At 43.9% G+C, this 12342-nt stretch overlaps 1 pseudogene across 1 annotated transcript; it reads left to right on the forward strand.

The window, feature by feature from the left end:
* The first annotated feature begins 916 nt into the window (after window positions 1-916).
* LOC307200098 (glycerol-3-phosphate acyltransferase 2, mitochondrial pseudogene) lies at window positions 917-2846 on the forward strand (annotated as a pseudogene). The gene has a single exon. The product of its transcript is annotated as a glycerol-3-phosphate acyltransferase 2, mitochondrial pseudogene (transcript).
* Window positions 2847-12342: the final 9496 nt, after the last annotated feature.

Below are 12342 nucleotides of genomic sequence, written 5' to 3' on the forward strand. Positions count from 1 at the left end.
GCATACTAAAGCAAACCAAAGAAAACACATTGTAGGGGTCAGTCCTACATTAGTTATGAACCCAAGGAAGATGAAAGTCTGATGGAAGAATGATTGTCACCAAGCTCTGAGAAGGCCTGTGGATTTATCTTGGTTGTGAGAGGGCCAGAGAACAAATTATCCAGCCAGTCGCAAAGTTTTGATTCTTTCCATCTTCTCATGGACAGCCTGTACTGATCAGAGTCCTTAGGAAGGCAGAGGAATGGGAACTTGTGGCATCTTTCTAATAATCCATTTCATTAGCAAAACATCACAGTGGCCTGACAGCATGATGTATATACACAAGATGTGCTAATTCAGCAGTAGTGCCCCAGCTCCTCTGCTCCCTCATCGATACACTAAGCCTAGACAACTGGGTCTTGCATCTTCCAAGGAAGTTCCATGCACTCTAGTGGCTAACCTCCCCAAAAGGCAAAGATTCTGATGCAACTGATTATCCATTAATCACCACTTATCTAGGACCACATTGACTGGAAAGAAAAACGATTGCTCGGCCTTGCATTATGGAACAGCGTGGGTTCACCCCAGAGACATAGGAAGTTGCCTTACACCGAGACAGACCATCGCTCCATTTGGTCTCCATTTGGTCTCCACTGGCTGGCAGCAGCTCTCCAGGGTTTCAGTCAGGTCCTAGCCCCTGTCTTACTTGGAGATGTTGGAAACAGAATGTAGACCTTTTTGCATGCAAAACGTATGCTCAACTATGACCCTTCAGAATAAACTGACTCTTCCCATTCAATTCATACACTGCTATTTAGCTCTTTGGCCACGTTCCTCTCTGTGTGAAAAATAGATGATATTCTTAAAATATTCCAAAGAAGAAAGAAAAACAAAAACACAATGTCGCCAAACCTGATAAAAATGTCCTCTCTCTCAGATGGTGCGCAGGGCTGCTGAGGTGCCTGATGTTCCTGTGGTCTTTTTATCAACCCACAAATCTCAGTTGGACAGGCTGTTGCTTCAGCTCCTTCTCATCTCACAGGGCCTAGGCACACCCAGGGTCACTTGTGAATACAAAACCTATCCTTCAAAGTGCAGAACCCTGCTGGCGCTCCTAGGAGGGGTATTCCTGCTGCAAGGAGTGGAACAGGCCCGGGACAGTGAGCAAGGAGTCCTCTCCAGAGCTGTTTTGGCTTCATATGTTGAGGAAGTTCTCCGGAGTAGACAGCCACTTCTGATCTTCCTGGAAGAGGCCTTCGCTGGTGCACCACAGGTCTCTGCCTCCAGCAGGGAGTGGCTGAGCTTGGTGTTCAGTGCGTTCCATTCAGGCACTGTCCCTGACATCATGATTGTGCCCATTGGAATCTCCTATGATGTGGCTCCTGACTCTGGTTACAGGGGGAAAGTGAGCCCCACCCAGACCCTCAGCCTCTGGACATCCCTGTGGACCATCTGCAGAGCTGCTTGTAGAGGACTGGGCTGTGTCCGGGTTGATTTTGCTCAGCCCTTCTCTTTGCAGGAGTATGTAGCAAACAGCCTCTTCAGGCAGAGCGGTTCTGGAAAGTGTCTGGAGGAACTCCTCTTACCAGAAATACTTGGAAAACGCTGGTGTATCCTGTTCTGCCATCATGGCTGTACAGATCATGTCTGCACTCTTTCTGCATAAACACAAAGAGGGCGTCTTCCTTTCCCAACTGATGCAGGACTTTGTTTGGCTCACTGAGGAGATCCTGCTGCGCAGCTATGATGTGGGGTTTTCTGGGCAGGTGCGTGATGTGGTGTTGCATGCTCTGTTCCTGCTGCGGCACTGCATCTCCCTCTACCACCTTTCCCTGGGGGATGTCCTGGTGGTTCCCAAGAAGACAGACGAAGCCATGACAGAGTTGAGCCAGCACAGCACTGCCCTCTTGCCTGTTTTCATCCAGGAAGCGGTCGGAGTCTGTGCTGCCAATGCCCTCCTGGTGGAGCTGCTGCCCTACCTGGGAAGCCCTGAGCAGCTCAGGGATGTGGTCCTGGTCCAGGAAGAGCTCCACAACAAGACTGTCTTGCTCGTCCAGCTGCTGCCCAGGGATTTCCTCCTATGCCAGCCTTGCCAGTCTCTGTATAACTACTGCCAGGTTGCTGTGGACAAGTTGATCCAGTGTGGACTGCTGGTTGCTGAGGAGATGCCCAGTGATGTCTTGGTGTGTGACACAGCCCAAAAGCGCTTCACGAAGAGGTTGCTGTGGAAGGCAACAGATGACTTTGCGGACAGCGACAGTGATTACAGTGACGAAACTGGAAACTGCTGCTTCAAAATAAGCCAGGTGGAAAACTGCTCCAACTTTTTTGTGTTCCTCTGCTGTCTTCTGAGCCCTTTGCTGAAGACCTTGGAAAGAGCCACTGTCTTCCTCTGGGAAATGGAGTCTCCTCAGTCAGAGTCCCAGTACGTGGAGAAGCTGCACTGTTTTTTGGCAAGAAAGGCAAAAGAAGACTCTTCCTTTGAATGTGCCTGCAGAACTCTGACGACCATCTCTGTCCACATCTACAAGGAACTGGGGGTGCTGAGAGAAGCAGCAAGGCAAGGGGAGCCCATTCTCCACCTCTCTGAGACCTTCCGTGCCAAAGAGAACCAAGAGAAGCTGGAGAAATTTATCCAGCAGTTTATCTACAGCTAGTGTCTCCAAGGGGCCTTGTATGGTATCCAGAAGGTGTAGTTTCTGCTTCCTAGGTGTATATGTTGGGGTGGGGTATAACGCCTTCTAACATTATTTTGAAAGTTGTCTTCGCACAGGTGTGTGACCCTTTTGAAATCCCAGTTGAAAAGTTGCCTCTCATGTCAGGACTTCAGTGAGCCAGTGTTGAGGCCAATTAGTAAAGAACTAAAATCCATTTGTCGTTAAGTTCGTATGATTTTGTGTTTTATTTATAAAATAATTTAGATTGCACCCCACCCCTGGGAGCCATTGTTGCTGACTTTGAAAAGTAATAAACAATATTTTCTGACTGCAAAAAAAAAAAAAGTCCTCTCTCTCTTTTTTGCCTTCACAAATCACTACTGGGTTTTGTTACTTAAGACTTCTGCAATTATCATTACCTATATTTGTTCTAAAGAGGTGCAGAACTTATTATGTGTCTGAAGTAACTTATAATTTTATCTTATTTTGTCTCTGAACACCTATGCCTGAGGTTGAACTTCAGTTTGAAAGCTTGCATGGATTTTTAAAATAAAATGACTAGTTCCCATAAAAATTATTGACTCACTTGTAATATGTTTTAAAAATAATAATCTGTGAGGCACCAGCTGAAACCCTAATGCCACTTAAAATTGATAATTGCAGAGTGTTTCAAGAGGTTGTAGGCAGATGAAAGGCAATATGCAAGAACATCTATATTAAGGTCCAGGATGCAACAACATTGCTGAGGCTGAGGAGATCTGATTCTGGCCATCACCTTGATGAGAGACTGCCTGGGGCCTCTTGGAAAATCCCTTTGAATTACATAACATGGGAGTGGTGAATGTGGGCCACATTACCTTCTGGGTAACCTTCTGGGTTCCACACGCTGGTGGTAGGCAGGGCAATAAATGGAAATGTTACCTTTGTACAATAGGCTAGTTTCTGTACTCACACATCCATCTCCCTATCTTCTATCCAGGCAAGCAAGAGACACAATCAGAGTGCAGGGACACATTCCAGCCACTCAAAAATGCTTGGGGTGTGAAGCAGGGCTGGTAAGAAGTGTGGCCTAGCAGGAGGGGGTGTGGCCTGGAGAGGGGTCCAGGGGCCAGGTGAGGACTGGTGGGCTGCATTTGACCCCTTGATATAATAGAAGAAAGGCTCTTCTTCAATAAGAAATAATGCACACTAACATTAAAACAACAGCTGCCTGTTTGCAATTTCAGCATACCCTTCAACATGCCACAGAGGAAAATTGGGGATGCATGGCCCTCCAAAAGTGTGCCTCTTTCGAGGCTGCGCTGTCACAGGAGCCAACACAGGACATTCCAGGATCCATTCAGAAGCTGGGATGGCTTCTGTAATTCTAGGATGTCCCGTTCAAATTGGGATGATTGAGGGTTATGTTTCAGGTACTCATTTTAACATCCCGACCCCAAAAACAATGAACTAAAGGCACTGAGGGAATATTTAACCCTACTGTACTTAATTCGTTCCGGAGGTCCGTACTTAACCTGAAACTGTTCTTAACCTGAAACACCACTTTAGCTAATGGGGCCTCCTGCTGCTGTCGCGCCGCTGGAGCATAATTTCTGTTCTCATCCTGAAGCAAAGTTCTTAACTCAAAGCACTTTTTAGTGGAGTCTGTAACCTGAAGCGTATGTAACCTGAGGCATATGTAACCCGGTACCACTGTATAGTTTTTAATGGGCATTCAGTTTGGTTTTGTTTTCAGTAATGTTTGAAACCGTAGATGGTGAGAGCAGGTTTCAGGAGGGTTGGGTAGCATGAAGTTTCAGTGGTGACCGTCTTGAATCAAGAGGCACATGATGGTCAGAAATGGAACATCAAATTCATTAACACTGTTCTAATTAACTTCAAAATATTTTTTGAAAGTACAAATGCAGAATTCCTCCCAGGCATATAAATTCTTGATTGTTAAGCTGACCGAATATCATCTGTCTTCCTTGGGAAGCAGAGCTAATAATTCCAGTGGCTGGGGTATAGTATTTTGATAGTGAGATGTGAAACAATAAAAATGTAATAACTTGTGACACCTGCTGGCTGGGAGCAAATACATCCTAAGGGATTTCTGCTGCATTGAATTTTCCATTACAGAGCAACGACTGCCCCTCCTCAATACCAAGTTCCACCATGACAAAGAAAAACAGCAGTTCCTCCACTATGTATGACAGGAACTTGTGGTCATTGTCATATAAATCCCGCAAGTCAAAATTACATGCATATATCATGCCGCCCTTCCATAGTTAAACCATGCTCAACACGGCTTACAGCATGAAATAAAATCACATAATCACAAATGTAACAAAAGTAGTCATGAACAATAAATAAAACACATTGAAAAGTACACAACCAAATTAAACAATTTCCACATAAATCATAAGAAGATCTAAAAATAAATATAGAAAAAGAGAGCAACCCCCCACCCCCAAGCTCCAACCCAAAAGTCTTTTCAGCAGCTTCAGATTTTGTAGCTGGAGTCAGTCAGGGTCCCACCTTCCCAGGTCAAGTGGGAAAAGGCCTGCAAGGCAAGGAAGAGGTCATCCAAGACTCACAGCCACGATGGTCAAAATTGTTGTGACAGATGTATCCTAACATGAAGTTGCGTCTTGCTGTATTTTTCACAAAACTGGAACTGGTCTTGATGTGGACCGATATTGTGTAACTTAGAATCCAGAATTTAGTTGTGGAGCTTCATTAGTCCAGAGGATGAATGGGAGAAAAACACACTGCCAAGCTTCCTCAAAGCACAGATCCTTCACTCATATCATCCATCTCGTTCCATCTGTTTTATTATTATTCAATAGACACAGTCTGCTTTGTATTGAAAAGACACACACACACAGTGAATATAAGACAAGATGTGATTAATTTCCATATTTGATACAGCTTTGCAGAATCCAACTGGGTTGAGATTTTGGCTTATTTCAGGGGGAAATTCTGGTCCCACCCTGCACAGTCCACATTTTGTTATAAAGTGCTTTATAAATAAAACAAAACCATTTGAAATCATGGTTTCCCATTCTGATTTGCTGGTTGATTACAAACCATGGATTGCCAATTCAGTCAATGTTCCAAACCACAGCTAAGCTTCCTGTTAACCATGAATTTCAGTGAACTGAACCACTATATCACAGTCCTCACTCACTGCCTTTCTGTTTATAGTCAAAATCCTTTTCACGAAGCCAAATGAATGCTTAATAATGTTTTCATTACAAGTGTACATCCTTAGCTTGAAATTGCACGCCACCCAGATGATGGTGATCTAGGGATTCTTTGTGCTGAAGACCCAAATAAGGCAGGTCAAGACCTCGTGGAGTCAGACCACAGAACAAGTAATTGCCACACAAATTGGGACAGATGGAGTGAGCTGAACTTTCGACTGCCCCATTAATCTGGGTGAGCATTAGTCATCAAACTAATTAAATGTAATTGCATTTTTTTCCTTTGAGCTCTGAACCTTTTGACTATTATTCCTTCACTAACCTTTATTTAAAGGTTCTTAGCTCTTAATTGAAACAGGGAACGAGAAGCCTGAAGAAGAAGGAGAAGAAGAAAGAATTCCTCTATCTTTTTTGGGTGGTCACTGTGATGAAGGACAGGCTGAAGTAATTGGCAGCCTTGCAGAGTCAGAAATGAAGATTATTATGGCTAAACTTGGGGGAAATCAAGGCTGCTCATTTTATCTGTCAGGGACGACACTTCTTAACTTGGTGGTTAACTCAGTGGTGCGGTGGTGACCTTATAAAAATAATCAGGTGGTTAATGTCCTCGTCTTTGTGTGGCTCGGAGGCACTCAAGCAATTACTGTCAAGGCTGCGAGAAAGGGGCAGTGTTTTGCTGAGGAAAGGAAGGGTCTGTCTCCAGAGCAAAATAGCTTTGTCTCCACAAATCTTTCCTGGTGAACATGCACAGCTTTGAAGGAGAAGATAAATTGTCTGAGAGGCAGATGGCCTGCCATTTTTGATCGGCATCCAAATTTCTGAGATCATGGAATGTGGCACAAGATTTTTTGAAAAGGAAGCCTATGCAGCTGCGTTTGTTATCACCTTGTGATTAAAGCAGGCAGAATTAAAATAATTGGAGCCCATTGCAGTTGGACCCTTTGACTTCTGTCATCCGAATGTTCATGAAACACCAAAAGAATATTTATTTTAATGCTTAAAAATATGTTGCTAGAAACTTATTTACATATTGTAGGAAATGCCTGCTTTTATTCCCCTCAACTTATTACTTCCTATCAGAATTTTCTATTATAGCCCAACTAATTCGTCAAATTCAGACTAGCTCTCCTTTAGTACCTCACAGCTTTGTTATGAGGGCAAAACAGGGAGGGAAAGAAACCAGCATTCCACCTCATGCTCCCAGGAGAAAAGGTGAGCTAAAATATGATAAATAAATAAATATTATGCTCACCTTGCATTGCTAGTTAATATTACTGTTGGCACCAAGCTAGTTAAAAGTAGTGATGCTTAAGCCTCACTGAAATCCAGGGGACAAGTTAATAACCACTAATGTAGGCTTGATGTTAACAGGACTTAAGCATGACTAGGAATGGAAGAGGCATCTGTTTTATATGGATTTATTTGTGGAATTTGATGGATCTGATTGTTTAAGCTTTGCCCACTCCAGATCAGCTCTTATGTGGGAAGTGGGTGGTGCTGTGGTCTAAACCACTGAGCCTCTTGGGCTTGCCGATCAGAAGGTTGGTGGTTTGAATCCCTGCAATGGGGTGAGCTCCTGTTGCTCTGTCCCTGCTCCTGCCAACCTAGCAATTCGAAAGCATGCCAGTGCAAGCAGATAAATAGGTACCACTGTGGCGGGAAGGTAAACAGCATTTCCATGTGCTCTGGTTTCTGTACGGTGTTATGTTGTGCCAGAAGCGGTTTAGTCATGCTGGCCACATGACCAGGAAAGCTATCCGTGAACAAACGCTGGCTCCCTCGGCCTGAAAGCAAAATGAGCGCTGCAACCCCCTAATCGCCTTTGACTGGACTTAACCGTCCAAGGGTCCTTTACCTTTTTATACTGAGCACCCACCTATGCCTGAAAGCTGTTAAATAGTGTTGTTGTTTTTTAAATTAAGTTCTTTTTTAATTTTAGAGAAATCAGTATGGAATCAATAAGGGAAGGGAGCACTTCCCTTAAAAACAAAATAAGTGAGTGCACTGCTCACAGGAGCTTCATGGGCAGAATCTCCAGCCTTCTCAAACTTCAAGGGAAAAAATCATGAGGTAACTCCTCCCTTGTGGTTTTTTCAGGTCAGAAAGTGGGGGCATCCAGGGTGGCTGCAGAGGACGCTGGAAAAAAGTTTACTGGAATGAAAATCACATACATTACCCTTGGCTACCCAAATCCACCTCTACCAAAATTTTAGAGGCATTTTAAATAAATTCTAAGGCATCCTGTGGAATGTGTCAGAAAAACACTAGTCTCTTGGGAGAACGGGGAGAGAAAACTTTTTGAGAGTTTGGAGGACAGGCACACAGCACTAATGTAATGCGTCAAGGACATTGAGATAAAGGAAGTTAGAAAAGGCAGGGAGGTAGTGTAATGAGGAGCAGTTTCTGTTTGCTTTCATTAGCTAAGGGATCTACTCCATTTGTGTGGAAATGGGGGTCATCCATCATACAATAGTCAGTTGTGGTGAAATTTTAATGCAAGTTGGACTAGCTGCCTTTCATTAGGAAAAGATTAATAAACCAGTCTAAACATCTAAAAACTTCCAGAAGGACAAATAGGCTGGATACAGATATCAGAACAAGAAACTCAGCACTCTGGAATACTGCTTTCCCACCTACTCCTCTCTTTTTTTTTGTATTACATCAAATATTTGCTCCCAATTTATTTTGGAGCAAAAGGTTTGAGAGGGAAAGTTCCCAGACACTTCCTTCCTTTCATTTTTGACATGATGTGTTTGTGGCCTCTCTGTCCTGTAGTGGCTTCTTTCTATGATCTGAAGACAATGCAGACCACCCCCACCACCCCCAAAAGCCACCCCATCAAGAGCTGATTCTTTAGGCAATCTCAGCCAATATGGAACCACACAAGTGCTGTGACATCATTAAGTCAAATTGGAGGAAGGCCAAGAAGCATTGCTTTTAATCTGCCTGACAACTCAAATGTAGCCAATTAGATTGGGCTACATGACAGCATCATGAAGCCAAATCAGAGCGAGGGAAATGTTTCCTGCAAATGATGAACATTTTAGCTTCATTGCATCATTGCAGGCCCTTCCCCCATTGCCCAAATGTGTGTATGCATTAAGAGGCTAATGTTTTGCATGTAGTGGCCCACCCCTCATTTTGGGTTATTTATTCCCCTCCCAATAAATTTTTATTGTCATTTTAATCGAATGTAATGATAATATAAAAGCAATAATGAGTCCAGTTGCACATTCTGTTAGTTTCTGTAAAATACATATACAGCTCAGAGAGAAGAGCAGTATGAGTAGACAAAGTTCATTATTCAAGATAAGCCCCCCATAAGCCAGTTTGAGTGGCTGGAGGTGGAAAAATGCACATATATTATTTATGTATATTATAAAGGGACACCAAGTGTAATCAAAACTATCTTTCTTAGGAATACCTTTCATCACTCATCTATGGCAAGTAAGAAATGCAATCTATTTTGGGCAAAACCACATGCCACTCATTTGAAGTGATGTGTGGCATGCATGCTAATTATGGCCATTGCTGCAAATCTGTGGCCTGGATTTCCTCGCAAAATGGCAAGGATATGTGTGTGTGCGTGCTGGGTTGCAGCATGGAAAGTATGGGAATTATGCCAGAAATGACTTATTTTTACTTCTAGATTTTCTGGATTGTCTGCCCACACAATCTTGTTTCTGCAGTCATACGGCATTGCCTCTAACAGAAATCAGAACTATCTAATGTGTTTAATAGTAATGCACCCAGGAGTTTTTTCTGCAGCCAGAACTCACTGGAACTCAGCTCCAGCACCTCTCAAGTGGGCGCCATTGCCATTATAAGAGAACAAGGGAGGTGTTCATGGTGAGTTCTGGCACCTCAGTTTTTAGAAAAATAGCACTGACTGCATCTCTATAGTTAAATACTTTAAAGGCAGTGGCAGTCAACTTGGTGCCCTCTAGATGTTGTTGGCCACCAACTTGGATGGTTTAAAAGAGGATTGGACAAATTACTGGAGGATAAGACTATCAATGGCTACTAGATGTCAGGGGCTGGACTGAGGAGGAATGATGGGAACCACCACTCCTTCTTCTGCACCTTCCTGAGAAGAGGAGGACAGTATAGATTTAGATCAGTGGTTTGCAGAAGGGCATAGTTCAGAGGCTGCAGAGGGGAGAAGCTGGGGAATATTGGGAGAGGAATAGCAGGAAGAAGAAGAAGCACCAGGGGAGAGGCAGCTGACAGTCAGTGTCCTTGGAAAGCATTCCTGACCCTTCCCCTCCACCTCTCCCAGGACCAGGCAAGCACTTAGAGTATAGACAAGAAAGCTCAGAGGCAGAAAGCTCAGATTGGCTGACGCAGGGGTGACGTAGAATAGGAGAGACGGAGGGGGTGGGACTTTACTTGGAGCAATGCCATCATCTTAGGAAGACTGTATTCCTTCATCGCTCTGTGAATTATTGAATAACTTGCTCAGTAAGAACTTTTATTGTTTATCTGCTTCTTGGCTGCCATCGTGGGAGGGATCAGATTCCCCGAAGCCTGACACTGGACCACAATACCTCAAGGATTGCCTCTCTCTGACCTGGACTCTGAGATCATCATCTGAGGACCTTCTTCGTGTGCCTCCTCCATGAGCAGAGGAATGCTCTCCACAGGCACGAGGCAAAAACATTCCTCTTCTCCCAGGCTTTTGGCTAATTAATCAATCTATGGCCTTTTAATCTCATGTGTGTGTTGTTTTTGTTTGTTATTATGTTATGTATTTTTGCGTTTTCATATTGCAAACCGCCCTGGGATCCTTGGATGAATGGCAGTATAGAAATTTAATTAATAATAAATAATAATAGTGATGGTGGCTATGCTGTGCCTCCACCGCTGGACGCAGCAATTAAAGTTTCTGAATACCAGCTTCTGGAAACCACTAAAGTGCTCTTGCACTCAGGTCCTGCTTACAGGCGTCTCTGTGAGAACAGGCCACTGTGAGAACATGGGCCTGATCCAGCAGAATCTTCTCATGTGCTTGGCAGGGCTCTTCTTTTGCTTTTATGTCTCTGAATTATGACATTTGGAGGACCACAGATGAGTGAAGGCAGATTAATTGTTCACCCCCACTTTTCCTAAAGGGCAGTGTGTTCTTGGGAGAAGTGTTCGGTTACTTTTAGTGGTCAACAGAGACGTTGTTATTCCTCAGGTGTAAGGCAAACGTTAGGTTGCCTTTTCAAATAATTACTATGGTTGGTCTGCCCTGCAGAGTGTCCTTTATGCTCAGGACCGTGTTATATTGCATTTGATTATTTCTTATTGTATTTCTCCTGGTTTTTAACGATGCAAAATTGACATAAGAGCGTTGCCAGACACTCTGCAGCAAAACAAACAAGTGATCAAGATCAGAAGAAGCTAAATCCTATTATAGCCCCCTGGTGTACTATATGGCACCCTGAGGGGATTCCTTTATTTTATTTACCTTGCATCTATCTGTGGTGTGCAAGTTCTCTAATTGTGTGGATTAAAAAAAGCCTCACTATCATTCTCCTTCTCGTTTTCCCTTCAAATTACTATTTTAATTCTCACCATTTGTTTCTTACATTAACCTCCTGTGTAGTGTGAAGAGATTATTGTAGGTGCAAATACTTAAATCTGCCTTGTTAAGATTTTGAGTGCTTTCATTTTAACACATTGGAAGCCTTTTCAATTACACTCTCAGTAAATTAACCGAAGCCCTTATTTATTGCCTCCTCCTGAAACTTAAACTGTTGCAGATTTTGGTGGGATAGCTATTTCCACAATGGATTATGCCTTTGCATTCAGGTGACTGTTACTAAAATGCAAGATGAAAGGTTTTGGTGAACATTTGAAAAACACAAAAGTGAAAATCCATGTCCCACTAGCTGCACTTTCAGTAGTAAGCATGGGAAGCTTCTGCATTCCCAGTTCAGTGCTTTAATGCCAAACTGGAAATGCAGCAAATCATCTCTGAAATACATACAGTTGTACCTCTGCTTATGTAGCCCTCTGGATACGTAAACCCTGGCATTATGGCAGTGGCGTAGCGTGGGGGTGCAGGGGGGGCCGGCCGCACCGGGCGCAACATCTGGGGGTTAGGGAAATCCACGGGTTAGGGGGCGCAAATCCATGGGTTAGGGGGCGCAAATTACTTGCCTTGCCCCGGGTGCTGATAACCCACGCTACGCCACTGCATTATGGCATCATAGTAATCTTAGACCCAGAGACGCGGGTGGCACTGTGGTCTAAACCACTGAGCCTCTTGGGCTTGCCAATCGGAAGGTTGGTGGTTCGAATCCCTGTGATGGGGTGAGCTCCCGTTGCTCTGGCCGAGTTCCTGCCAACCTAGCAGTTTGAAAGCACGCCAATGCAAGTAGATAAATAGGTACGGCTGTGGCGGGAAGTTAAATGGCATTTCTGTGCGCTCTGGTTTCCATCACTCTGTTCCATTGTGCCAGAAGCGGTTTAGTCATGCTGGCCACATGACCCAGAACGTTGTCTGTGGACAAACACTAGCTCCCTCGGCCTGA

Source organism: Podarcis cretensis, assembly GCF_951804945.1.
Source record: "Podarcis cretensis genome assembly, chromosome: 12".
In the NCBI taxonomy this organism is placed as follows: domain Eukaryota; kingdom Metazoa; phylum Chordata; class Lepidosauria; order Squamata; family Lacertidae; genus Podarcis; species Podarcis cretensis.